The sequence below is a fragment of the Eptatretus burgeri genome, chromosome 7 (assembly GCF_056783735.1).
Source record: "Eptatretus burgeri isolate ZD-2024b chromosome 7, Ebu_testis_v1, whole genome shotgun sequence".
Taxonomy (NCBI): domain Eukaryota; kingdom Metazoa; phylum Chordata; class Myxini; order Myxiniformes; family Myxinidae; genus Eptatretus; species Eptatretus burgeri.
Window position 1 is genome coordinate 2,990,899 of NC_140967.1, and position 27,395 is coordinate 3,018,293.

General features: G+C 47.2%; 1 long non-coding RNA gene across 5 annotated transcripts in view; it reads right to left on the reverse strand.

The window, feature by feature from the left end:
* The window catches only part of LOC147022559 (uncharacterized), a 202,283-nt gene that overhangs the window by 79,748 nt on the left and 95,140 nt on the right, over window positions 1-27,395 (reverse strand). For all 5 annotated transcript variants that reach the window (XR_015059788.1, XR_015059786.1, XR_015059787.1 and 2 more), the window contains one exon: window positions 9,882-9,958. This is a non-coding gene — a long non-coding RNA (uncharacterized LOC147022559). The remainder of the gene's footprint in view (window positions 1-9,881; window positions 9,959-27,395) is intronic.

The following is a 27,395-nucleotide window of genomic DNA, read 5'->3' on the forward strand; positions in this document are numbered from 1 at the left end:
GCTAAAACTTAAATTGTACTAGAAAGCACGAAATTTCAAAAATGTATTGGGCTCAATATGTTCAAATGGATCAGGCATTCCGTGGCAGAGGTATGTGCTCTACCGAATTCCCTTTTAGTATTATAAATGTACCCAGCTCATTGTCTTTTCTTCCATCGGTCCAGTGCAGTCCGCACACAGCTTTTCCGGGAAGTTCTGCCCCACAAATTTGCTCATATTAGTCAGTGCATACTCGGCAGCTCCACTCGACTGTACCTGATACGGTAACTTAACTCAAGTATGCATCGAGGGCATGAGAATCCCCCCCCCACCCCCTCTTGATGCTGCCAACCCACTGAAAACGGGAACACGCGAAGGAGTGCGAACCCTGCCAGGATTGAATTTTCATTCATGCACCACCATGGAGTTCCCCGGAACCAAAACAACATATCTATAATAATAAATGTCAGTGTGTGTCCATCCATCAGTCCCTCAGTTAGTCTATCCGTCCATCTACTCCATAACTCCAAAACCATGAAACCTAGTGCCCGCAAAACTTTGCATGCATACTAAGGGAACTCCAAGGCGGTGAATGAATAAAATTGGGTGTTTGGGTTCATTTAAACAAACCTTTTGAAGATAATTTAGGGGGTGCTCATCAGGAATAACCAAAATAAGATAACACAAAAACACACTCAGACATGCTTGCTCAAAGCTGTCTCGCCTGGGTTCGAATCCTGACCTAGCTCTAAACTGTCATCCCTGTGTTTCACAGGCAGGTTCATTCATCAATGTGTGTGCTATCTCTCGGATGTACATCAAACTGTGTCACATCTACCGGAATCCTCCCCTCTCTCCTCTCCCCCTACACACTCTTCCTTTGCCCGTCTCCCAACTCCCTCTCCCCTACACACTCTTCCCTTGCCTGTCTCCCATCTCCCTCTCCCCTACACACTCTTCCCTTGCCTGTCTCCCATCTCCCTTACATACTATTCCCTTGCCCGTCTCCCTCCCCCCTTTCCACTTCCCTTGCCTGTCTCCCATCTCCCTCTCCCCTACACACTCTTCCCTTGCCCGTCTCCCTCTCCCCCTACACACTCTTCCCTTGCCTGTCTCCCTCTCCCCCTACACACTCTTCCCTTGCCTGTCTCCCATCTCCCTATCCCATTACACACTCTTCCCTTGCCTGTCTCCCTCTCCCCTACACACTCTTCCCTTGCCTGTCTCCCATCTCCCTCTCCCACTACACACTCTTCCCTTGCCTATCTCCCTCCCCCTACACACTCTTTCCTTGCCTGTCTCCCTCTCCCCCTACACACTCTTCCCTTGCCTGTCTCCCTCCCCCCTACACACTCTTCCCTTGCCCGTCTCCCTCTCCCCCTACACACTCTTCCCTTGCCTGTCTCCCTCTCCCCCTACACACTCTTCCCTTGCCCCTCTCCCTCTCCCCCTACACACCCTTCCCTTGCCCGACTCCCTCTCCCCCTGCTCACTCTTCCCTCGCCTGGCTCCCTCTCCCCCCACACACGCCTCCCTTTCCTGTCTCCCATCTCCCGATCCCATTACACACCCTTCCCTTGCCTGTCCCCCTCTCCCCTACACACTCTTCCCTTGCCTGTCTCCCATCTCCCTCTCCCACTACACACTCTTCCCTTGCCTATCTCCCTCCCCCCCTACACACTCTTTCCTTGCCTGTCTCCCTCTCCCCCTACACACTCTTCCCTTGCCCGTCTCCCTCTCCCCCTACACACTCTTCCCTTGCCCGTCTCCCTCTCCCCTACACACTCTTCCCTTGCCTGTCTCCCTCCCCCCTAGACACTTCCCTTGCCTGTCTCCCATCTCCCTCTCCCACTACACACTCTTCCCTTGCCCGTCTCCCTCTCCCCTACACACTCTTCCCTTGCCTGTCTCCCTCCCCCCCTATACACTTCCCTTGCCTGTCTCCCATCTCCCTCTCCCACTACACACTCTTCCCTTGCCCGTCTCCCTCTCCCCTACACACTCTTCCCTTGCCTGTCTCCCTCCCCCCCTACACACTCTTCCCTTGCCTGTCTCCCATCTCCCTATCCCACTACACACTCTTCCCTTGCCTGTCTCCCTCTCCCCTACACACTCCTCCCTTGCCTCTCCCCCATCTGCCTCTCCCACTACACATTCTTCCCTTGCCTGTCTCCCATCTCCCTCTCCCCCTGCACACTCTTCCCTTGCCTGTCTCCCATCTCCCTCTCCCCCTACATACTCTTCCCTTGCCCGTCTCCCCATACACACTCTTCCCTTGCCTGTCTTCCATCTCCCTCTCCCACTACACACTCTTCCCTTGCCCGTCTCCCTCTCCCCTACACACTCTTCCCTTGCCTGTCTCCCTCCCCCCCTATACACTTCCCTTGCCTGTCTCCCATCTCCCTCTCCCACTACACACTCTTCCCTTGCCTATCTCCCTCCCCCTACACACTCTTTCCTTGCCTGTCTCCCTCTCCCCCTACACACTCTTCCCTTGCCCGTCTCCCTCTCCCCCTACACACTCTTCCCTTGCCCGTCTCCCTCTCCCCCTACACACTGTTCCCTTGCCTGTCTCCCTCCCCCCCTAGACACTTCCCTTGCCTGTCTCCCATCTCCCTCTCCCACTACACACTCTTCCCTTGCCTGTCTCTCTCCCCCCTATACACTTCCCTTGCCTGTCTCCCATCTCCCTCTCCCACTACACACTCTTCCCTTGCCCGTCTCCCTCTCCCCTACACACTCTTCCCTTGCCTGTCTCCCTCCCCCCTATACACGTCCGTTGCCTGTCTCGCATCTCCCTCTCCCACTACACACTCTTCCCTTGCCCGTCTCCCTCTCCCCTACACACTCTTCCCTTGCCTGTCTCCCTCCCCCCCTACACACTCTTCCCTTGCCTGTCTCCCATCTCCCTATCCCACTACACACTCTTCCCTTGCCTGTCTCCCTCTCCCCTACACACTCTTCCCTTGCCTGTCTCCCATCTCCCTCTCCCACTACACATTCTTCCCTTGCCTGTCTCCCATCTCCCTCTCCCACTACACACTCTTCCCTTGCCTGTCTCCCTCTCCGCCTGCACACTCTTCCCTTGCCTGTCTCCCATCTCCCTCTCCCCCTACATACTCTTCCCTTGCCCGTCTCCCCATACACACTCTTCCCTTGCCTGTCTTCCATCTCCCTCTCCCACTACACACTCTTCCCTTGCCCGTCTCCCTCTCCCCTACACACTCTTCCCTTGCCTGTCTCCCTCCCCCCCTATACACTTCCCTTGCCTGTCTCCCATCTCCCTCTCCCACTACACACTCTTCCCTTGCCCGTCTCCCTCTCCCCTACACACTCTTCCCTTGCCTGTCTCCCTCCCCCCCTACACACTCTTCCCTTGCCTGTCTCCCATCTCCCTATCCCACTACACACTCTTCCCTTGCCTGTCTCCCTCTCCCCTACACACTCTTCCCTAGACTGTCTCCCATCTCCCTCTCCCACTACACATTCTTCCCTTGCCTGTCTCCCATCTCCCTCTCCCCTACCCACTCTTCCCTTGCCCGTCTCCCTCTCCCCTACACACTCTTCCCTTGCCTGTCTCCCTCCCCCTACACACTCTTCCCTTGCCTGTCTCCCATCTCCCTATCCCACTACACACTCTTCCCTTGCCTGTCTCCCTCTCCCACTACACACTCTTCCCTTGCCTGTCTCCCATCTCCCTCTCCCACTACACATTCTTCCCTTGCCTGTCTCCCATCTCCCTCTCCCCTACACACTCTTCCCTTGCCTGTCTCCCATCTCCCTCTCCCACTACACACTCTTCCCTTGCCTGTCTCCCATCTCCCTCTCCCCTACACACTCTTCCCTTGCCCGTCTCCCTCTCCCCCTACACACTCTTCCCTTGCCCGTCTCCCTCTCCCCCTACACACTCTTCCCTTGCCCGTCTCCCTCTCCCCCTACACACTCTTCCCTTGCCTGTCTCCCTCTCCCCCTACACACTCTTCCCTTGCCTGTCTCCCATCTCCCTCTCCCCCTACACACTCTTCCCTTGCCCGTCTCCCTCTCCCCCTACACACTCTTCCCTTGCCTGTCTCCCTCTCCCCCTACACACTCTTCCCTTGCCCGTCTCTCCCTCTCCCTCTCTGACCCCTCTCTCTCTCTCGTTCTGACCTCTCTCTCTCTCCGACCCCTGTTCCCCCACCCTCCCTCCCTCTCTGTTGAGAGCACTGTAGCATGTATGAATCAGATTCACAGTGAGCCGACCGGATGGGTGCAAAGGTCACATGTGTGTATGCATGCATACAGGCAGGTCTTTGCCATGTCGATAGTGTGGGTTTTAAATGTTCTTGCCTGGTTATATTTAGAACCCGGCAGTTAAAAAGAAAATGTTGCTGTTTGGGAACATTTTATCGCCCTTCTCTTCCCCACCCCCCACACTGCCTTTCCTTCCCCTCTAACCACATTATCTTCCCCTCACACTGCCTTCCTTTCTGCTGCTTTTCCTCCACCTCTTCTCATGATTAATTACCTCCTCCCAAACCCCCATCTCTCTCTACCCCCCCCCCCCATGGACATCTCCCCGTGGCCTCCACGTGCTGTTTTAACGTACCCAATTTTGTTCAATCCTGAATAATCCACTGAGGGTGGAGGAAGGGAGATGCACAATCAGACCACATAGAAAGCCGGACAAGACCACCAGCATGTCTATAGTTCTGAAAGCACAACACCGTCATCCTCAGCTTATTGATTCAAGATTCCAAAGATCCACAGGCTATAGACCAGGTACTGGGGAAGCCAGGTGTGCTGAAAGATCCTTGGCCAACAGTGGAGAAACAAAATCCATTGCAATACAGGTGAACGCCACGCATGTCATGAAGAAATGAAGAACATTCAGAAACGGCATTCTTTATCACATCAAATCATGAACACCTTTTGATTTTGCTCCATCAGCTCTGCTATATGGTGAAAAGGCTACATTGGCTTTAAAATTTAATGTGAAGTTCTTCATTTCATAATTAAGAACCACTGGAGGTTTGTCAGGCATCATCCATCGAAATTCCTTTGAGCTTCCATAGTGCATCAGGCCACTAGGAAATTCAATTCAAATGTCCTGCAGATTGCATTTCTTTGCAATTCCAAAGAGTATGGCATGTCATTGTGATCCGATGCTTCTGTGTCCATCCTGAGCTGATCCTGGGTGCTTGCATGGGATCGCTGGTACCTCCACCGTAGGAGGCAGATGCATGGTCCTGTTTATCATTGATTGGATACTAGTCGAGGGCCTCTTGATATTCTGTTGTTTGTCATCTGGCTTCACACGGGCCAACTAGTCGAGGGCTTCTTGATCTTCTATCTTCTGTTGTTTCTCATCTGGCTTCACATGGGCCTACTAGTAGAATGCCTCTGCATCTTCCCTTTTTCTCATTTGGCTTCACACGGGTCCACCCTTTATCATTTTGTGAAAACCTATTCATAAATCTTCGTTTACTTTTGTGTTTCAAGCTATCCTTATATGTTTTCCTTGTAAGCAAGTAACTTTGATTCATTAACTGAACTTAAAGAACCCTCCTCACTGTAAGTTAGTAGAGGAGATTCGAATAACATGGAATCGTCGGGTAATACGGAACAGCAGAGCGTATGATGTAGAATTCCTCACCGTATTTACCTGTGTGACGTCGTGATCGCTTCTTTTGTGTTCAACACGTGCTCTGGCTTGTGATTGGGAGTTAGGTCAAGCGGCGTCTGCTTAGGTTTGTGCCACAAGCTATGTGACATTCCTGAATGTTCTTCGTTAACCAATACCCCACAAAATACTTGAATTCCAAAAAATACCTCAATATCTTATAGTTCCAAAATACCTGAATATCTTTTACTTTCAAAATACCTGAATATATTCTAATTCCAAAATACCTGAATATATTTTACTTCCAAAATACCTGAATATCTTTGAGTTCCAAAATACCTGAATATATTCTAATTCCAAAATACCTGAATATATTCTAATTCCAAAATACCTGAATATATTTTACTTCCAAACTACCTGAATATCTTTGAGTTCAAAAATACCTGAATATATTCTAATTCCAAAATACCGGAATATCTTCAACTTTCAAAAACACCTGAATATATTCTAATTCCAAAATACCTGAATATATTTTACTTTCAAAATACCTGAATATATTCTAATTCCAAAATACCTGAATATATTCTAATTCCAAAATACCTGAATATATTTTACTTTCAAAATACCTGAATATATTCTAATTGCAAAATACCTGAATATATTTTACTTCCAAAATACCTGAATATATTCTAATTCCAAAATACCTGAATATATTCTAATTCCAAAATACCTGAATATATTTTACTTTCAAAATACCTGAATATATTCTAATTCCAAAATACCTGAATATATTTTACTTCCAAAATACCTGAATATCTTTGAGTTCCAAAATACCTGAATGTATTTTACTTCCAAAATACCTGAATATCTTCGAGTTCCAAAATACCGGAATATCTTCAACTTTAAAAAACACCTGAATATCTTCAAATTCCAAAATACCGGAATATCTTCAACTTTCAAAAATACCTGAATATCTTCTAGTTCCAAAATACCTTAATATCTTTTACTTTCAAAATACCTGAATATCTTTTACTTTCAAAAATACCTGAATATATTCTAATTCCAAAATACCTGAATATATTCTAATTCCAAAATACCTGAATATATTCTAATTCCAAAATACCTGAATATCTTCTACTTTCAAAAACACCTGAATATTTCATTTCTTTCTATCTTGTTTAATCGAAATGAATCTGGTGTCAGTCATTTTCATATTCGAAAGTTGCCCATGAGAGGCACGGCACGCTTACTGCACATTGTGAGGTATCTACATCTGTGCAGTAGTTATGACTGACCTTAGAGAGGTCATCCTAAGCTTTCTCCTTCAGTCATTTCAGCACTTGATATATTCCTCTACGATGGGAGTGAAGCTGCTGTCCACACTCAAAATGACATGCGTCCTTGCCAATACATGCCAAATATGAAGGAGACGCAGATCCTCTGTGACCTCATACTAGAGTGTCCATTCACCACAGACCGCAAAGGCATGAAGGTGAGGTGAGGGAAAGGCTTGTGAAGAGTGAAGGAGTAGGACGACTGAGGGATTGAGAGGTGATGTTGGGAGCTTCACAAAGTCTTGGGAAAGCTTTCTCAGGAGGTTTGTCGTTCTATGACAAAAGCTGAAGCTCCATGAGACGTGGAATCACATGACTACTTAACCATGGATCATTACCTAACTCGAGCTCAAGAACCCCCAGGTAATTTCTGCCAGGTGTGCATTTGAAAGTACATTTTCTCCCAGGTTGCCTGCAATGCAACCCTTGCTCAATCAAATACACCTGTTCAGCAATTTCACATTAACATGCTTTGGAAAAGTCATGAAGCATGAAAACAAACTAACATAAAGTAATACACACCTGCATTGGAACGTGGAACAAGTAGACAAAAAGTGAGGCTCCGTGTCAGCAGTACTTGCACAAACAACTCACCATGTATTCTGCTTCAATGGGAACTCCCTGGTACACTATGCACTCTCCATGACACACTCCCTGATAAACCATGCACTCTTCACTACACACTCCCTGGTACACCATGCACTCTCCACTACACACTCCCTGGTACACCATGCACTCTCCATGACACACTCCCTGATAAACCATGCACTCTTCACTACACACTCCCTGGTACACCATGCACTCTCCACTACACACTCCCTGGTACACCATGCACTCTCCACTACACACTCCCTGATATACCATGCACTCTCCATGACACACTCCCTGGTACACCATGCACTCTCCACTACACACTCCCTGGTACACCATGCACTCTCCACTACACACTCCCTGATATACCATGCACTCTCCATGACACACTCCCTGGTACACCATGCACTCTCCACTACACACTCCCTGATATACCATGCACTCTCCATGACACACTCCCTGATAAACCATGCACTCTTCACGACACACTCCCTGGTACACCATGCACTCTTCACTACACACTCCCTGATATACCATGCACTCTCCATGACACACTCCCTGATTTACCATGCGCTCTCCATGAAACACTCCCTCATAAACCATGCACTCTTCACTACACACTCCCTGGTACACCATGCACTCTTCACTACACACTCCCTGGTACACCATGAACTCTTCACTACACACTCCCGGGTACACCATGCACTCTTCACTACACACTCCCTGATACACCATGTGCTCTTCATGACACACTCCCTGATACACCATGCACTCTCCACTACACATTCCCTGGTACACCATGCACTCTCCACTACACACTCCCTGATATACCATGCACTCTCCATGACACACTCCCTGATAAACCATGCACTCTTCACTACACACTCCCTGGTACACCATGCACTCTTCACTACACACTCCTTGATAAACCATGCACTCTCCACTACACACTCCCTGATATACCATGCACTCTCCATGACACACTCCCTCATAAACCATGCACTCTTCACCACACTCCCTGGTACACCATGCATTCTTCACTACACACTCCCTGATACACCATGTGCTCTCCATGACACACTCCCTGATACACCATGCACTCTCCACTACACACTCCCTGGTACAACACGCACTCTCCACTACACACTGCCTGGTACACCATGCACTCTCCACTACACACTCCCTGATATACCATGCACTCTCCATGACACACTCCCTGGTACACCATGCACTCTCCACTACACACTCCCTGGTACACCATGCACTCTCCACTACACACTCCCTGATATACCATGCACTCTCCATGACACACTCCCTGATAAACCATGCACTCTTCATGACACACTCCCTGGTACACCATGCACTCTTCACTACACACTCCTTGATTAACCAGGCACTCTTCATGACACACTCCCTGATTTACCATGCGCTCTCCATGAAACACTCCCTCATAAACCATGCACTCTTCACTACACACTCCCTGGTACACCATGCACTCTTCACTATACACTCCCTGGTACACCATGCACTCTTCACTACACACTCCCTGATACACCATGTGCTCTCCATGACACACTCCCTCATAAACCATGCACTCTTCACTACACACTCCCTGATACACCATGCACTCTCCACTACACATTCCCTGGTACACCATGCATTCTCCACTACACACTCCCTGATATACCATGCACCCTCCATGACACACTCCCTGATAAACCATGCACTCTTCACTACACACTCCCTGGTACACCATGCACTCTTCACTACACACTCCTTGATAAACCATGCACTCTCCACTACACACTCCCTGATATACCATGCACTCTCCATGACACACTCCCTCATAAACCATGCACTCTTCACCACACTCCCTGGTACACCATGCACTCTTCACTACACACTCCCTGATACACCATGCGCTCTCCATGACACACTCCCTGATACACCGTGCACTCTCCACTACACACTCCCTGGTACAACACGCACTCTCCACTACACACTGCCTGGTACACCATGCACTCTCCATGACACACTCTCTGATAAACCATGCACTCTCCACTACACACTCCCTGGTACAACACGTACTCTCCACTACACACTCCCTGGTGCACCATGCACTCTCCACTACACACTCTCTGGTACACCATGCACTCTCCACTACACACTAGCTGGTACAACATGCACTCTCCACTACACACTGCCTGGCACACCATGCACTCTCCACGGCACACTCACTGGTACACCATGCACTCTCCATGACACACTTCCGAGTGCACCCTGCACTTTCAGTTGCCACATGCACTCAACACAGTCCACTGCAAAGTGCACACCCCGCTCCATAATTCACTCTCAACTGCACATTTTTCTCTCACCTGGAACATAGTTCCGCGGAGCTTCTGGGATGGTTGTTGTCCGTCTGTCCGTCCGTCCACAAATACTTGCAACTTCTCTGAAACGACACAAATGATTTCGATGAAACTTTACCACTACGTTCATCACAGTGTATGTCCCTAAGTTTGTTCATGGAATTAAAAAACAAATCAGGCCTGAAGGGGGTCTACGGCGGTTGCCCCCCAACATAGGTATTTGCATTCTTCTCAGAAACGACAAGCTCAATTCCAATTCAACTTTCATCACCCGTGATGTACCAAAGTTTGTTAATTCCATTTTAAAGAATCAGGGTCGAGGGGGTCTATGGGGGGGGTTGCCCCCCAAAAGAGGTATTTGCTCTCCTCTCAGAAACTATACACACAATTTTGATAAAACTTGACCACAACCTTCATCAGCCACGATATACTAAAGCTTGTTCATTCCATTAAAAAAATCAGGGTCTGGGGGGTCTATGAGGGGGGGATTGCCCCCCAAAATAGGTATTTGCTTTCTTCTCAGAAACTACACATACAATTTCGATGAAACTTGACCACAACCTTCATCACCCATAATGTACCAAAGTTTGTTCATGGAATTAAAAAAAAATCCAAAGGTATTTACTTTCTTCTCCGTTATATATTTTGTGGGTCATCCATGGCTACGAGTGGTTGCCTGGTTATCTTATCCAGCCACTACCAGGTGAGTGCACAGGGGTATTGCCCCTATGTTTTTGTATACATGCTGGAGTTATGCCTGGTGTTGGCTTAATGGTTAGGGTGGTGGCCTTGGGATGCTAAGGTCCTGAGTTCAAATCCTGCTTTGCTGTTGAATTAATACCAGGTGGGGTTGACTGAGCCGGTCATCCTTCTGAGGTCAGCAAAATGAGTACCAGGTTGCTGGGATCATCGAGCCATTCGAGTATCCTGCGTCAGAGTGGTGACCTGACCAGCATTGTGCCCAACAGCCCAGGATACTGCTTCAGTCGCACTGATGCTCTGTACAGAGTTTGGTCTCAATGGATGGATGATTACTCCAATACAGGACTGTACCTATTTGGTCTTCCATTTGATCTGAAATGAATTTATTTTAATCCCATTCAATATTCAATGGAATAATTATTATTTTTTAAACTGAAAGAGTGAGCAAGATCGGAATGGATGGGAACAAAATGTAAAGTGGGAAACACCAACAGCAGAGTATAAGTGAGAGCGAGATCAAGTGGAGGGAGAGGACAATGGGGGTGAACAAGCTGCACACAAGCTGAACCAAACAAGGCAAGAAGAGAAAGGGGAAAAGGGGGTGAGACAGAAAAGGTACAAACCAGCCGACAACTAACCAGAATGGCACTCGGTAGAGAACATACCTCCGCCATGCTGAACAGTTTACATTTTGCATCCCATTTAATAGGCCGGATCTGGATTCGTATCTTAACCAAAATTGAATCGGATTGTTCTTGTCACGTAACCAACGTCTCCAGAAAGTTTCGTCCGAATCCATCCACAACGTTTTGAGATATGTTCACAGACAGACAGACAGACAGACAGACAGACAGGAGTGAAAACATAACCTTCCGTCCACTTTTGGTAGTGGAGGATAACGAAACAGAAGTGAGAGAGAGGGAGAAAATCACAATAATCTGGAAACAGAGAGCGCTTGGGGATTGGGGTCATTTGGGGTATGAGAAATCATGAGTGTGCATGGGGGCTGACTTTCATTTACACCTTGTATTGAAAGATTACCTGTTTAAAAATAAATAAATAAATAAATAATGTTAACATCCTCTAACAGCTCTAACCAAGCTGGTTTATATATCCACATTAATCGATTAGAGTGTTCTTAAACGATTCCATCACGAACACATATTTATCAGCTCTGAAGTTATATCAGCAAATTGGTGAGCAAATGTGCCATCATGTTCATGTGTGCCACCGCTTCATAATGTTCATTATATCGGAATAAGATAAGTCTAATATTCAGGGAGAAATGAAACCCATGAAAGGGAGACTTTCGTTTCTTTAAGAGAGTACATTAATCTCATATTGCCGATACAAACGAAGGAAACCCGCTCGTAAGAGCCAAGTCAGACATGGTGCCCCCTTCAAACATTGCACCGACTTCACATGAAGTTTCCCACAACGGTGAAATTAACCTGAAAACAAGAGGAAAGTGTGTTTCACACTCCCTCAGCATTGTACATTGTAGCACCAGCAGTAGATTATTGTGTAAATGGCATGAATGAATTAAATAAGAGTTCTATTTCAACTTGAAGGTATTTTACTTTGAGCCTTGCGAGCTAACTGTAAGAACAATCCTTTTCTTATGGACCTGAATGCACCGTTTCTATTCTAGGGTTATTAGACTGTGAATCAGAGAGAGAGGGGGTGGGTGGGAGAGAGAGAGGGGGGTGGGGGTGGGAGAGAGAGAGAGAGAGGGGGGATTGGGAGAGAGAGGTGTGAGAGAGGAGAGAGACAGAGGAGGGAGAGAGAGAGAGGAGGGAGAGAGAGAGGAGGGAGAGAGAGAGGAGGGAGAGAGAGGAGGAGAGAGAGAGAGAGGTGTGAGAGAGAGAGAGGTGTGAGAGAGAGAGAGAGAGAGAGAGAGAGAGAGAGAGAGAGAGAGAGAGAGAGAGAGAGAGAGAGAGAGAGAGAGAGAGAGAGAGAGAGAGAGAGGTGGGTGGGAGAGAGAGGGGGGTGGGTGGGAGAGAGAGAGAGAGAGAGGGGGGAGAGAGAGAGGAGGGAGAGGGAGAGAGGTGTGAGAGAGAGGTGTGAGAGAGAGAGGTGTGAGAGAGAGGTGTGAGAGAGAGAGAGAGAGAGAGAGAGAGAGAGAGAGAGAGAGAGAGAGAGAGAGAAAGAGAGAGAGAGAGAGAGGAAGAGAGAGAGAGAGAGAGAGAGAGAGAGAGAGAGAGAGAGAGAGAGAGAGAGAGAGAGGCAAGTGAGAGAGAGAGAGGGAGCGATCTGTGAGAGAGAGGTGTGAGAGAGAGAGAGAGAGAGAGAGAGAGAGAGAGAGAGAGAGAGAGAGAGAGAGAGAGAGAGAGAGAGAGAGAGAGAGAGAGAGAGAGAGAGAGAGAGAGAGAGAGAGAGAGAGAGAGAGAGAGAGAGAGAGAGAGAGAGAGAGAGAGAGAGAGAGAGAGAGAGAGAGAGAGAGAGAGAGAGAGAGAGAGAGAGAGAGAGAGAGAGAGAGAGAGAGAGAGAGAGAGAGAGAGAGAGAGAGAGAGAGAGAGAGAGAGAGAGAGAGAGAGAGAGAGAGAGAGAGAGAGAGAGAGAGAGAGAGAGAGAGAGAGAGAGAGAGAGAGAGAGAGAGAGAGAGAGAGAGAGAGAGAGAGAGAGAGAGAGAGAGAGAGAGAGAGAGAGAGAGAGAGAGAGAGAGAGAGAGAGAGAGAGAGAGAGAGAGAGAGAGAGAGAGAGAGAGAGAGAGAGAGAGAGAGAGAGAGAGAGAGAGAGAGAGAGAGAGAGAGAGAGAGAGAGAGAGAGAGAGAGAGAGAGAGAGAGAATGAGAGGTGGGGGAGGGAGATAGAGGGGGGGAGGGAGATATGGGGGGGGAGAGAGAGATGGGGGGAAGGAGAGAGAGAGCTCAGCTTGGTGTGCACATGACGCTCTCTCACACATGGCCCGACGTGAGCCGACCGCTCGCTCGACTTAATAACGTGTTGGCATCGTAAAGAGAAATTCGTGCACGACGCACAACTGCCCACAAGGGATGGATGTTTCTACCTTCGCACAATCCTCAATGAAGCGATTGTTCGCGTCGTAAGAGAAGGTGGAGGCCATGGCACTCCAAAAAAGGCTCGGTTCATGCGGGGAAGCCGACAGCTGCCAGGTTTTATGTTTTAAAAGAGCTGGAAACATTCTGTAGCTATGATCCTGTAACGGGCAATCCGACGACGCACTAAAACAGAACTTCATTGTCTTCCATTTCTCAATCGGCTGACCGAAGTCTCCCCAAACCCTTCATTCTGCTTCTCAAAGTTAATCTGCAATTTCGGTCGTTCGTCTCAATGTCGTCTGTTCTCTTTGTCAGTTTTCTGTGATGAACTACATACGTCGTTTTAGGAACGCTCCTTTTGGTATTCACAGCATCAATGTAAGCAAGTAAGTTTACAATAATGGCTTCGGTCACCAAAGAAATTCAATCATTTGCATTAATTGCAAAAAAACGTTTAGCTTTCGCTGAAGTTACTGTGTGTGTGTGTGTGTGTGTGTGTGTGTGTGTGTGTGTGTGTGTGTGTGTGTGTGTGTGTGTGTGTCTGTGTGTGTGTGTGTGTCTGTGTGTGTGTGTCTGTGTGTGTTTGTGTGTGTGTGGCTGGGTGTGTCTGTGTGTGTGTGTGTGTGTGTGTGTGTGTGTGTGTGTGTGTGTGTGTGTGTGTGTGTGTGTGTGTGTGTGTGTGTGTGTGTGTGTGTCTGTGTGTGTGTGTGTGTCTGTGTGTGTGTGTGTGTGTGTGTGTGTGTGTGTGTGTGTGTGTGTGTGTGTGTGTGTGTGTGTGTGTCTGTGTGTGTGTGTGTGTGTGTGTGTCTGTGTGTGTCTGTTTCTGTGTCTGTGTCTGTGTGTGTGTGTGTGTGTGTGTGTGTGTGTGTGTGTGTGTGTGTGTGTGTGTGTGTGTGTGTGTGTGTGTGTGTGAAGCCTTTTCTTTGATTTTGATGCAATTCCACACCCCTTAACCAATGTCCACCACACTTTGCATACGTACTGGGGGGTACCGAGGGTCAGGTCATGGGCAAAATCTCCCAACCCCCTTACAAGGTAATTATCTACGTACATGAGTTTGTATGGCTGAAAATCACGAAACTGACCTCAAACAACAATATTAAACCATTTGGCCCATCATTGCCATGGTGCACTCTCAGGTTAATTTTTGCGACAGCTTTAAACATCAATAATCTTGATGGTTTACCAAATTTTACTTCTCAAGTTTACTAAATATTAAATTCTGATAAATAACCAGATCTTGATCGGCGATCAAGATTCCAGTTTATCATGGAGTACAGTCGTACTCCATATAGAGGGATGACATGGGGGGAAAAATGGCCACCCATTCAAATGTGTACACAATTATACACTCCATAAACCCCTATAGAGTGAAATTATAAGCATTTAAAAGCCATACCTTTTATTCTCAAGCGTTTTCAGAACGACCAAGACTTTAAAAAACGCCAAAATACATCGCTAAAATGCCAATTTGTATTTCTTCTGGTTCTTCTCCTCTCAAAACAATGCAAACCTGTAGCCCGATCTACCTCAATAACTGCTGAAGCCGTGATGGTGATTCCAATGCGAGGAAGTTACTTTGTCTCTGGGCAAGGGCATGTTGCCCAAAATTTAAAAATATATCAAACATTAATCGTTTTATTTGGAAAATAAGACACCTCACCAAACATCGTTATAAACTCTGGGAAGAGGAGGGGTGGAGACGAGGAGGAGAGGGAAAGTGAGGCGTGGGTTTGGGAGGAGGTGAGTGCGAGAGGAAGGGTTCTCGACTTGCGTTTGGTTTGGAGACTTGTGGAGAAAGGGGGGGGGGTGCACAATTGAACAAAATGGCATACATAAAACAGCACATTAATACAGCATGCGGAGACCGCACAGAGATATCTGTGGAGGTGCAGAGGGGATAGGGTTTGGGAGGAGGTAAGCATGAGGTGAGGTGGAGGGAAGGCAGTGTGATGAGAAAGCAAGGGAAGGCAGTGCAATGGGAAGGGAAGGCAGTGTGAGGGGAGGGGAAGGGAAGGCAGTGTGAGGGGCGGAGAAGGGAAGGGCGATAAAACATGCCCAAACAGCAACATTTTCTTAACTGCCAGGTTCGATATAAAACCACGTGGGAACATTTAAAACCCATGTTATCTACCTGCAGCGAGCTTTGCACCCCTCCTGTCGACCCACTTTGAATCTGATTGGTATATGCTACCATCCACTCAAAAGGGAGAGAGAGAGAGAGAGAGAGAGAGAGAGAGAGAGAGAGAGAGAGAGAGAGAGAGAGAGAGAGAGAGAGAGAGAGAGAGAGAGAGAGAGAGAGAGAGAGAGAGAGAGAGAGGTGGGGGGAGGGAGAGGGGTGTGTGTGTGTGTGTGTGTGTGTGTGTGTGTGTGTGTGTGCGTGTGAGATATATATATATATATATATATATATATATATATATATATTTATATATATTACTAAAACTCTTATCTTGTATGTATGTATGTATGTCTATATGTATGTATGTGTGTTCCCAAAATACAGCCAAAACGGTATGCGATAGCGCAAACAAATTTATGGCCACATTACTCACCATTCGCCTGCAGTGTGCAGTATCAAATTTCGTTGAAATCAGGCAACGAAAAAAATGATTAAAAAATCAATTCCCGATTCAGTCAAGTACTCCGGGAGTATTTGATCAATGCAAACAACCTCAGCGGTATCGTTCGCTGGAGCTATCTTTTTTTTTTTCTTGAAATGATTTTTTTTCATCAACCGCTGTCACAATGGGAACCCAAAGGGTTCATGGGTCATCTAGTATATTACTAAAACTCTCATCTTGTATGCATGTATGTTCCCGAAATACAGCCAAAATGGTACACAATAGCACCGGCATGTGAGGAATCGTGTAACCGGCGTGTGGGGAATTGTGTAACCGGCGTGTGGGGAATGGTGTAACCGGCGTGTGGGGAATGATGTAACCGGCGTGTGGGGAATGGTGTACTCGGCATGTGGGGAATTGTGTAACCGGCGTGTGGGGAATGGTGTACTCGGCATGTGGGGAATGGTGTAACCGGCGTGTGGGGAATGGTGTACTCGGCGTGTGGGGATTAGCACATCCGGCGTGTGGGGAATGGTGTAACCGGCGTGTGGAGATTGGTGTACCCTGATATGTGGGGATCGGTGTACCCGGCATGTGGAGATTGGTGTACCCGGCGTGTGGAGATTGGTGTACCCGGCGTGTGGAGATTGGTGTACCCTGGTATGTGGGGATCGGTGTACCCGGCATGTGGAGATTGGTGTGCCCCGGTATGTGGGGATTGGTGTACCCCGGTGTGTGGAGATCGGTGTACCCAGCGTGTGGAGATTGGTGTACCCGGTATGTGGGGATTGGTGTACCCCGGTATGTGGGGATTGGTGTGCCCCGGTATGTGGGGATTGGTGTACCCCGGTGTGTGGAGATCGGTGTACCCAGCGTGTGGAGATTGGTGTACCCGGTATGTGGGGATTGGTGCCTTGTTAATGCATCATTGAGGAAATGCTAAAAGCAACATTACCTTGAAAGTCAAATTTGCCTCTGTTTCTATTGTTATTATCAGCCCAATGGTGAAGGAATTTTAATTATAATATCAACATTCGCTGAACATCGCAGGATCGTTTTGAAGATCCATTAGATCTGTGGTCAAAACCTGATGAACAATTACAATGCCCTTCATGAACTCCTCGATAATGGACTCCGGGTGTGTTTGGCCACACCAGGAATCTATTAGTAGGGTGTCCAACCATGGCTGCGCCCACTCACTCCACAGCTTCTCCATTCCGAATCCTCGAAGGACTCTGAGCGAGTTAGACCTCGGACCAACAGCATTCATTTGCACACTGTAACTGAAGTCGCTTCCTGTCTGGGAAAAATCCCTGGGTGTGTTTTGTAATAAAAAGGGAATTTCTTTCCTGAAATCCAACCCCAGCAAAAACAAAGGAGGGCAAAACCTCTGGTATGTTTGCACCGTGTTTGCATTCTCGGTCGGCTTAATGATAGCGCCAAGGCCTTAGATGTAATCCTAGATGTGTGTGCTTTTGAAAACATGATAACGGCTTGAAAATATAGGAGTGGTGTTAGAATTACCCCGAGCAGTGTGCTTACTACCGTGCGGGTAAATGAACATTGTGAATGTAAAAGAGAATGGTAATTACTGCTTGTCTGCTTCAATCCACACGAGTTACTATAGAACACAGTGACAAGGGTACAACCGCCTCAAAACTGTACTCAAGTTATCTGAAGATCGTAACGTCTTTCGCAGCATCTGGATACGAATCATCGAGCTGTATTTTCTGAATGTTATATCTATATCAATATCATCTTGATGTTATATCTATGTGTATGTCATCTGGATGTTATATCTATATCTATATCATCTGGATGTTATATCTACATCTATATCATCTGGATGTTATATTTATAATCAATATTATCTGAATGTTATCTCAATGTCTATGTCATCTGTATGTTATATTTATAATCAATATCATCTGAATGTTATATGTATAATCAATGTAATCTGGATGTTATATCTATGTCTATATCATCTGGATATTATATCTATGTCTATATCATCTGGATGTGATACAGTATTTATGTCTATATAATCTTGATGTTATGTCTATGCCTATATCATTTGGATGTTATGTTGATGTCTATATCATCTTGATGGTATATCTCTAATCTATATCATCTGAATGTTATTGGATTCGCTATATAGTGTTACGGCTGTGGAAATTCGCAAACCACCATTCAGGGCCCGTAGGTGAGATATCTCTAAGTACATGTGGAGTTAGCCCCAAACCCGTTGTATAGAGGGAATTTATGTGATTCATTCGGGCTGCGACGCTTTGAGATAGCCGTTTTTCTGTTCTATCTGTATTTTGAATCAACCACGTCTCAACCGCCATCACACAACAACCACCACGCCAGCCATCGTCACCAACTGCAACCACGCTCCAACCCTCAGACAGCAACAACAACACCAACAGCCACGACCTTTACCTTCACAACTCAATCTCACATCATCGCATCACCGCCATTCCCAAACGGCACCATAACCATCAAACCACCACCGAAAACCCTCCACCACCTTCACCTCTCTCCTTCTACGGCCATTCCCGCACCACCTGTGAACACTCAGCGTCGGGTTGTCTTGGGCCCGTTCAGCGATACGCACCGAGCCGCGAGCGCAAATAGCGGCCTTTCCGAGGAAAATTCGGATCAGGAACGCTATACGCCCACTTTTGCTCCGTCCAATTAGCAAGCGCGGAGCAGCTTGGCCCCGCCTCCAGGCGCGTCTGTAGGAAATCGATATATGCAAATTCTAGGATCAGGGGAGATTCACGCCCCCTTTCCTCCGACCAATTGGCGAGTGTGGCTCCGCCCCCGAGGTCATCCTGATCCGGATATTTGCATATTAGCTGCTCCTGTCAGCCTATAAAATGGCGAGCGCAAGGCGAATCAGGGCAGAAAGAGTGAGTCGAGTCATCGGTGTGGCAGAGAGTCGAGTCGGGTGGCGAAGTCATCGGTGTGTCATCGAGTTGGGTTCTGGAGTCGGCTGAGAAGAGTTGCGGGAAGAGGCAAGGAGCTCGGGTCCGAGGCGAGAAGGACGGCGTTCGGCGGCGAGGTCGCGGTGTGGGATCGCTCGTCGCGGGACCCAAGCCAGCCAGCCATTCTCCCTCCCCCAGGGCATCAACAATTCCCCCTTTCCCCTGCGGTGAGATAGTGCAACAAGGGGGCCCCATTCCCACCCCACTCCAAACGTCGTGCCAACGAAACCCGCCAAGTAGCACGGAGTCGGGGCACAGCCACGCGGCCACAACTGCGGCTCGTCCGCCAACGCGTCATGAGGACGCGGGTAGGACCCCCCCCAGTCTCGCGGGCCTGGCCGCTCCTTCAGGTCACGCGCGCATATTGGCCTACAGGCCCGTCCGGCCCCTTGTCTATGAGGGTGGCTTCTTTCCTTTGCTTTTGAGTAAATGTGTGTTGGCGCCGTCTGTAAAATAGAACTGTATGAGTGCTGCCGTGTGTGCGCGTAGTCGGTAGTAACTCTGCGTCGTCGTTGCTTTTGTTTTGATTGCTAGATGTGCATTTTGACTGTTTGGCTGTATATGTGTGCTTTCCGTGTGTCGCGTAATAAATGTGCTTTGTGTGAACTGTTTTCCCGTTTCGCTTCGTCTTTTCTTTATTGACCCTCCATCCTGCTTCACGTAAAGGGTTCGTAGTGGGCTTAATACGCCCGGTAATTAATCGGAACCGTCAAGGCCCACGATAACACCGCTCAGTTATCACTGTAGCAGAGAACGGACCGCTTAAGCGGTTCGTGTCCGGAGTCGACCTGCGGCGAGGTACGATCGCCCGGTTTACCATCCGCGTGGGTACTTAGGTAGGTCGAGTTTGGCGAAGAACCCTATCCTACGCGGGTGGCCGATTGGCGCACGATTGTGGTGAGGTCGAAAGGCCCACCCGTGACTGGCTCCGAGTGATAGTTCCCGGAGGCTCACGACTGAATTGTCCGTCCGGTGGGCGATGCGGTCGCGATTCGAGTAACGCGGCCGTTCGCACGCCGGCGGGCGCGAATTCGCAACAATATGCTAGATATCCCTTATTGTCTGGTTTTCCGTGTGCGTGTGTGTGTGTGTGTGTGTGTGTGTGTGTGTGTGTGTGTGTGTGTGTGTGTATATGTGTGTGTGTGTGTGTGTGTGTGTGTGTGTGTCTGCAACGCGAGGCTCCACAGCATGAACCAGTGAACCAATTTCGATGAAACTTTGCCAACATGTGCAATATGTGCTGGGAATGTGTGCGTTCGAATTTCGTTTCCTAGCAACCACCCATTGCTGTGCAGCGGCCGAAAAACCGTGTACAGTATTTTCAATACTTGTCCTTCAGTTTTGAATGTAGAGAAATGGGACTTTGGAATTAAACACTTCGAGATATTTAGAAAATTTTACTTGAGCCGATTTTTGATTGAGGTTTTATTTTTCAAATGGTAGTCCTTCTATTCAAAAATCGGGTGTCTATTTACCATTATTTTTATGAGGGGCTTAGGAAAGTGGGCGGAGCTTATGGAAAGTGGCCGTGGTTGATGAAAAGTGGGAGTGGTGTAGGAAAGTGGGAGTGGCGTAGTAAAGTGGGCGTGGCTTATGGAAAGTGGGCGTGGCTTATGAAAAATATTGTGTGGCTCAGGAGATGTGGTCAAACAAGAGCATTGAGAGAAGTTTATCGGGTTTTCCGTGTGTGTGTGTGTGTGTGTGTGTGTGTGTGTGTGTGTGTGTGTGTGTGTGTGTGTGTGTGTGTGTGTGTGTGTGTGTGTGTGTGTGTGTGTGTGTGTGTGTGTGTGTGTGTGTGTGTGTGTGTGTGTCTGCAACGCGAGGCTCCAGAGCACAAACCAGCAAACCGATTATTTTTCAAATGGTAGTCCTTCAAAAATAGGGTGTCTATTTACCGTCATTTTTTTATGAGGAGTGCCAGTTGACAAAATACGCAATAGGAAAAATCTTGCCAGGCAGAGGAACAATTGTATGTGAACCAATACGTCTTGGCAATGAATCTTAGGCAGTGGATCGGTCAGAATGAAAAGCATCGTATCCAGCGCTTCGATCCTAGCGAATCCCTCGTCGCCTACCGGCTTGTATCTATGTCTATGTCTATATAATCTGGATGTTTTATTGATAATCTATATCATCTTGATGATATATCCATGTCTATATTATCTGTATGTTATATCTATGTCCATATCATCTCCATGTTATATCTATGTCCATATAATCTCAATGTTATATCTATGTCGATATCTATAATCTATATAATCTGGCGTAATTTCTTGAATCAAAATCATCTTGATGTTATATAAATAATCTATATCATCTGGATGTTATTTCTATTATCTATACCATCTGGATGTTCCAACAACCATCTGTATCATATGGATGTTATATCTATATCTATATAATCTGGATGTTATTTCCATAATCTGAATCATCTGGATGTTAATGGTAATCTAAATCGTCTGGATGTTATATGTATAAAATCTTTATCAGATTGATGTTATATCTATGTCAATATCATCTGGTTGGTATATCTATAATCTATATCATCTGAATGCTATATTGTTACGAATTTGGAAGCTCACTGCACACAACAGTCAGGTCCTATAGATCAGTTATATCGGTAAGTACGTCTTTCTAGTTAGGGTCCCGTCCCTATACTAGTCTAATGGGAATCAATTGTACGTGCGCTGTGGATTTATTTTGATAGTGAGGGTTTTCTTTTACATTTTCAACTCCACAACAACTTCGCCTCGCTCCATCCTGACACCATAACGCTTGCGGTGGGCGGAGTTCAATGAAGGACTTGGCGTCTCTCAAACAATCAGAGAGATGCGAGTGAGTTTGCCGTCGTTCGGCCAATGGGAGCCAATGCAAGACAATATTACTCATCTTCCTGTTTGAGTAGCGGTCCGCCGTGACACCAGCCACCCCCCCCCCCCAGTCCAATCAGCGGACTTGGCGCCCCTTTTGGCCAATCACAGGGGCAACAAGTGGATTGCGCACCAAAACCGTCCAGTAAGGGCGGGGGGGGGGTTACGAAAGGGAGTCGGACGAGGAGTGAATAAATGATCGGCGCGATCCGACTGGGGGCAGTTGGGGTTTGCCTGCCGGATCGTCTCGGACCGCCTTGCCCAGCTGGTGCTCGCTGCCTTGTCCACCCTCGTGCTGGTTGGCGTCCGTCCTCACCCTCCATCTCTGGTGCTTGGAGTGGCATCGTTGTTGTGGGTTCGGGTCCCACCGAGCCAGAACGTCGAAGACCGCACGAGGCGGACAGGTCCAAGTCTCCAACTGGTCTCCAACTCACCTTTCCTCAAGCTGGAAACATTCAATAAAGACCTGTCCATTTCTGGGTATGTGTGTGTGTGTGTGTGTGTGTGTGTGTGTGTGTGTGTGTGTGTGTGTGTGTGTGTGTGTGTGTGTGTGTGTGTGTGTGTGTCCGTGGGCCCTGTCTGATAAGTAGAAACTGTTAAGTGCCTGTGTTCCTTGTACATTATTTGCCTTGCTATAGTAGGATAACTCTGCCCTTACCTGCTCCCGTCGTTCCCAAATTATTGTTGCAAATAAATTCCCCTTTTGTTGAATGTACCAGCTCGTCCTTGTCCTTTCTACCATTGGTTTGCCACGGTGCGTATTGGGGATTAGGAAGGTCATTGTTACCATAATCGTGCAATCAGCCCAGCAGGATTTTGGTACTCTCCGCTCGGGGTACGACTCGGATCCGGCTCGGTAACGGCCCGGATCACGCAGATCCTGCCGAGGGTGAATTTTCCCGGTAGTTTGGACGAAGTGGGTATTTAGGTATATTGAAATTGGCAATTGACCCTATCCCACGTGGTCGACCTATTGGCAATCTTCAGTCCGATAAGGGACCCGTGACCTTTCGGATTTATCTGAAAGGTACGACCTAAATTCCGGGGTGTTCGGTGGAGCCAACTCTACTGCTCCCCCTCGCGGGTATATTGAAATTGGCAATTGACCCTATTCCACGTGGTCGACCTATTGGTGATCTTCGGTCCGATAAGGGACCCGTGACCTTTCGGATTTATCTGAAAGGTACGACCTAAATTCCGGGGTGTTCGGTGGAGCCGACTCTACTGCTCCCCCTCGCAGTCGTGCTCGCCAATGAGACCCGACCCCAAAACAATATCTATAACATTTTATAAAAAAAAACATGATAAAAGCAATCTGAAAGAATAACATTTTCTCTCTAGAAACTCCCTCCCCACACCCCCCTCTCTCTTTCCCTGTCCCATCCTCACTCTGCCCCCTCCTAATACAGTGCAGCACTCTCCCACACATTTCTCTCTCTGTCTCTGTCTCACACTGTATCCAGACATGTTGGGATGGTGTTTGTCTCCAGACATGTCCAGACGGTGTTTATCTCCGGGTGATGTCTGTCTCTGGGCCGTATTTATAGTATGACCGGTAAAAAATGGATTTCAGATTATTTTCTTTCCATTTTCACTGTTATTCTCGACAGAATCATTTTGATGAGACAGGATGAATATTAATTGATGTTCCACCACATATCTGCCTTCCCTTCCTCTCACCTCACACTGACTTCACCCCCCCCATCTCTCTCCTTGTTCCCCCCTCCCTCCTCTCTCCTTTCCCCTCCTCCTCTTCACTCTCCCTGCTCTCTCTCCCCTCTCCCTCTCCCCCCCTCATTTTCCCTCCCCCCTTTAGTATTACATTCAGCGAAGTGATGGGTAGTATTTGCTAGTATGATAACATATTAAGCGATAAATACTTTACCTTGTAGATATGTCCATTACACAGCACCTCCATCTAACCGTAAACTCAAACCATCATTAACAACCAATTTAACATACTGCACTGCGTATCTTAAGCATGAGTCACATTTGCTCTACGGCGAGGGTACGGCGGCCGTACCCCCCCTGAATTGACAGAAACGTGCGGCGGCCGCAGAGTTTCTGAGGTGGCCTCACGGTGGCCCTACGCCGTATGGCTATCTTTTATAGGCCGTAGGAATTACGGCTTTTACAGGCCGTAGGCCGTAGGAATTTTACTCCGTGGAATTAAAGCGCGGAGTTATCACTTTTTTCAATTCTAGGTTGGCCGTAGCAATTCGACAAGCCGTAGCCATGACGTAGATGTGTTCCACGTCGACCATACGTAGGGCGTACAGTGGGCTTGCGTTATTCGTGCGTTTTCCATCGGCTCTTATCAATGAAAAATGAATTTTGCCAACCCCCAAAAAATTACGGCTGTCGCACTATTTCCACGTTCGCCTTCGGGCCCCCCTGCGGTCGCCTTGCGGGCACCTTGCGTCTGCCTTGAAAATTCTATGGCCGCTGCAGGGACGCCCTAAGGTCACTGTGCGACATCAAATCAAAGACCGTACGGCACCCCCACGTTTTCGGTCTCCACAATTTCTAAATACCCCGTGCGGCTACCCTAAAAATAAAAACATTTGTGACTGCTACATTGTGTGACCGTGGAAATACTGCGGCCGCCCTATAATTGCTAGTGGCCGTAGATTATTTAGACCCTACGGCCGCCGAGCCAAATGTGACTGAAGCATAAGCAACCACCAATAAATTATTTTAAAGCTTATAGTTAGAGAGCTGGCTGAGCTTCATTCTCAAATTTGCACCCAAAAGGTTTGTTGATCTCATTGGCCAGTGAAGACCATCCGATTTATAAAAAGTGATTTCTTAAGTGCGGCTTTCTTGGGGTTAAGGATTGTTTGATCCTTCAAGTAGACCCACCCTTCTAGCCATTCCAATCTAAACATCGCGCCCAAACTGCCCCTTCAGTATTTGGACACATAGTGTGAGATGTGTTGTAATTACATTTGTTAAGAAGTTTTAATCCCTGGGGTTAACGGATAAGAAAGGGCTAATTAAGGGTTCATTAAGAGTTCAATCTCAAATTGGCGCCCAACACCCGTTCTGATCTCATAAGATTACTTTACCCATCCACCAACTAAATTCATCACTTAAGAACGATTTTGTCTGGAGTTTACGGATAAGAAGGGTCTTAAGGGCGCAAGGGTCTTCACATAGCCCTTGGAAAAGTAATTTTATTGAGCTGACGCCCATTCATTTACATGACGGGGGTCGATAGATGGTTACAAAAAACACAAATTACAACCATTTAAGAAACCATAGTGCCTGGGGTTAATGAATAAGAAAGGGCTAATTAAGGGTTCATTAAGGGTTCAATCTCAATTTGGCACCCAACACTCGTTCTGATCTCATAAGATTGCTTCACCCACCCACTAACTAAATTCATCACTTAAGAACGATTTTTGTCTGGGGTTTACGGATAAGAAGGGTCTTAAGGGCGCAAAGGTCTTCACATAGCATCTGGAATACAAATTACAACCACATTCCGAATGCCTGGTTCCATTGCGTTGTCTTCATCGACAACCGTTTCATGAACGTAGAATACGCTCTGGAGGCGTAGATATAAATTAGGAAATAGATGAGAAAATATAAATTTGTGGGACAGGGTTAAAAATTTTCACTTTTTCGAGATCCACTTCTACCAGTACAGGTAGCATTTTCCGAGCCGACCTTGACAATGAGATGATTCGCAAACTGAGAAATCCTCTACTCATCCGGTATATGCTTAAAGTTTATATGAACTTCGCCGGTGTATCACTGTACAAATAAACAAATTAGATAAGACCAGAATAATCTCCACTTGTCTTTCGACACGTCTCCGATGACCAGTGCCAACAGCTGTAGTTAGGCCCATGTATACAGTAGTAGGATGCTTTAGCAGACAAGATGGTAGTCGAAGTGAAACCGCGCTGCCACCTCAAGGCCTTTCTGGCCTGCAAACGAAATGAATCCAGAAGAGTCGCCTGAAATGGCTGCCAACGTGGACACAGAAACGTCAGCATTTCCACAATCACAGAATTTAACTGAGAGACCAGAAGTCGAGGGCGAGTTTCTTTTTCCTTTTTACCTTCGCGTCTTTTAGTTTCCATTGCTATACTTGCTGCATGTAATATGAGCATCGCAATACGATGACCGAATCGTTCTTATAGTTTTATCCATCGAATTCGTGTTCGCAAGATGGCGGCGCCCTGGGAGTGACAGAAACATAGAAGTTTAACCAATCGTCTAACAGGTCTGTCAGATATTTTCAGGTCATGTTATATTTTCACTGAATGACCTTTGAATCAAGTCTCCTATTTCTTTTACAGATGATAACCGCACTGTTATTGTGCCGGTTCAACCACAGCACTGTATCATCCACATTACCCCAAATGAAGCAAGCAAAATCATGAAAATGACAGACGAGAAATGGATAACGGTTCGCAAAGTTGCCAAAAGTAGAAGGACAATGACGAAATTCGCAGAGTCCAAATATCGCCTTGTGGTAGACAACCTGCCAGAAACCCCCGATCAATTCGACGGATATCACAGTCAGTGCTATAAAAAATTTCACAGCCATTCCATCTTCAATGCTTGTTGCTAATCAACATGAAGCTGTGCGCACTACGCAGCTGCGTTCAGCAGCAACGTCACCAACACAGTCGCGCATTGGCCTTCTTCCGGCTATTTGTCTATACTGTGATAAAGTGTGCAAATCTCTAAGTGATGAGCGGAAGGAGGGCCTCGGAGATTGTCAAACCAAGGAAGCAGAACAGAAAATAAGGGATGCAGCACAGATCCTAAATGAATCTCACGTACTGCAAAAGATAGCTGGTATCAATTTGATCGCAAAAGAGGCGAAGTTTCACCACAGCTGTAGGAATCAGAGATTCAAAGCTGCGCTGAGATCAAAAACGAAGGATTCCAATTTATCAGAAAAGGCAAAACGTGCCTTCAGCGACATTCTTGCCTATGTCAAGGCAAACGTGCTTCTTCGTAGTCGTCCAGAGTATCTCAAATCCATCTACGATCGGTACTTAGACATTTGTGATGAACTCGGCGAGGAGTCTTCCATCAGTAGTACTTCATACCTCGCTGAGCTTTTGCGGAAACATCTTGTTGGAAGGGTGACCGTGTACACTCCTGAGAATAGAAAGTCGGGCGCCATCGTCCACAACAGCCTTTTAGACTGTGCCTCCATCAAGGTTGTCTATGATTTCAAATCATCGCCGGAAGGCCAAGTATTCATGGCGGCATTGTTGTTGAGGAGGGCATTGAAAGGGATGGAAAAAAACACAATTGAATGATCCACTCGATATGGATTCCTTGCTGAGGGGGGAGGGTAAATCCCCCGAAGTGGTTGAAACATTCTACAGAGTTTTGTTCGGCGGACCCAACATGGAGGCACATTC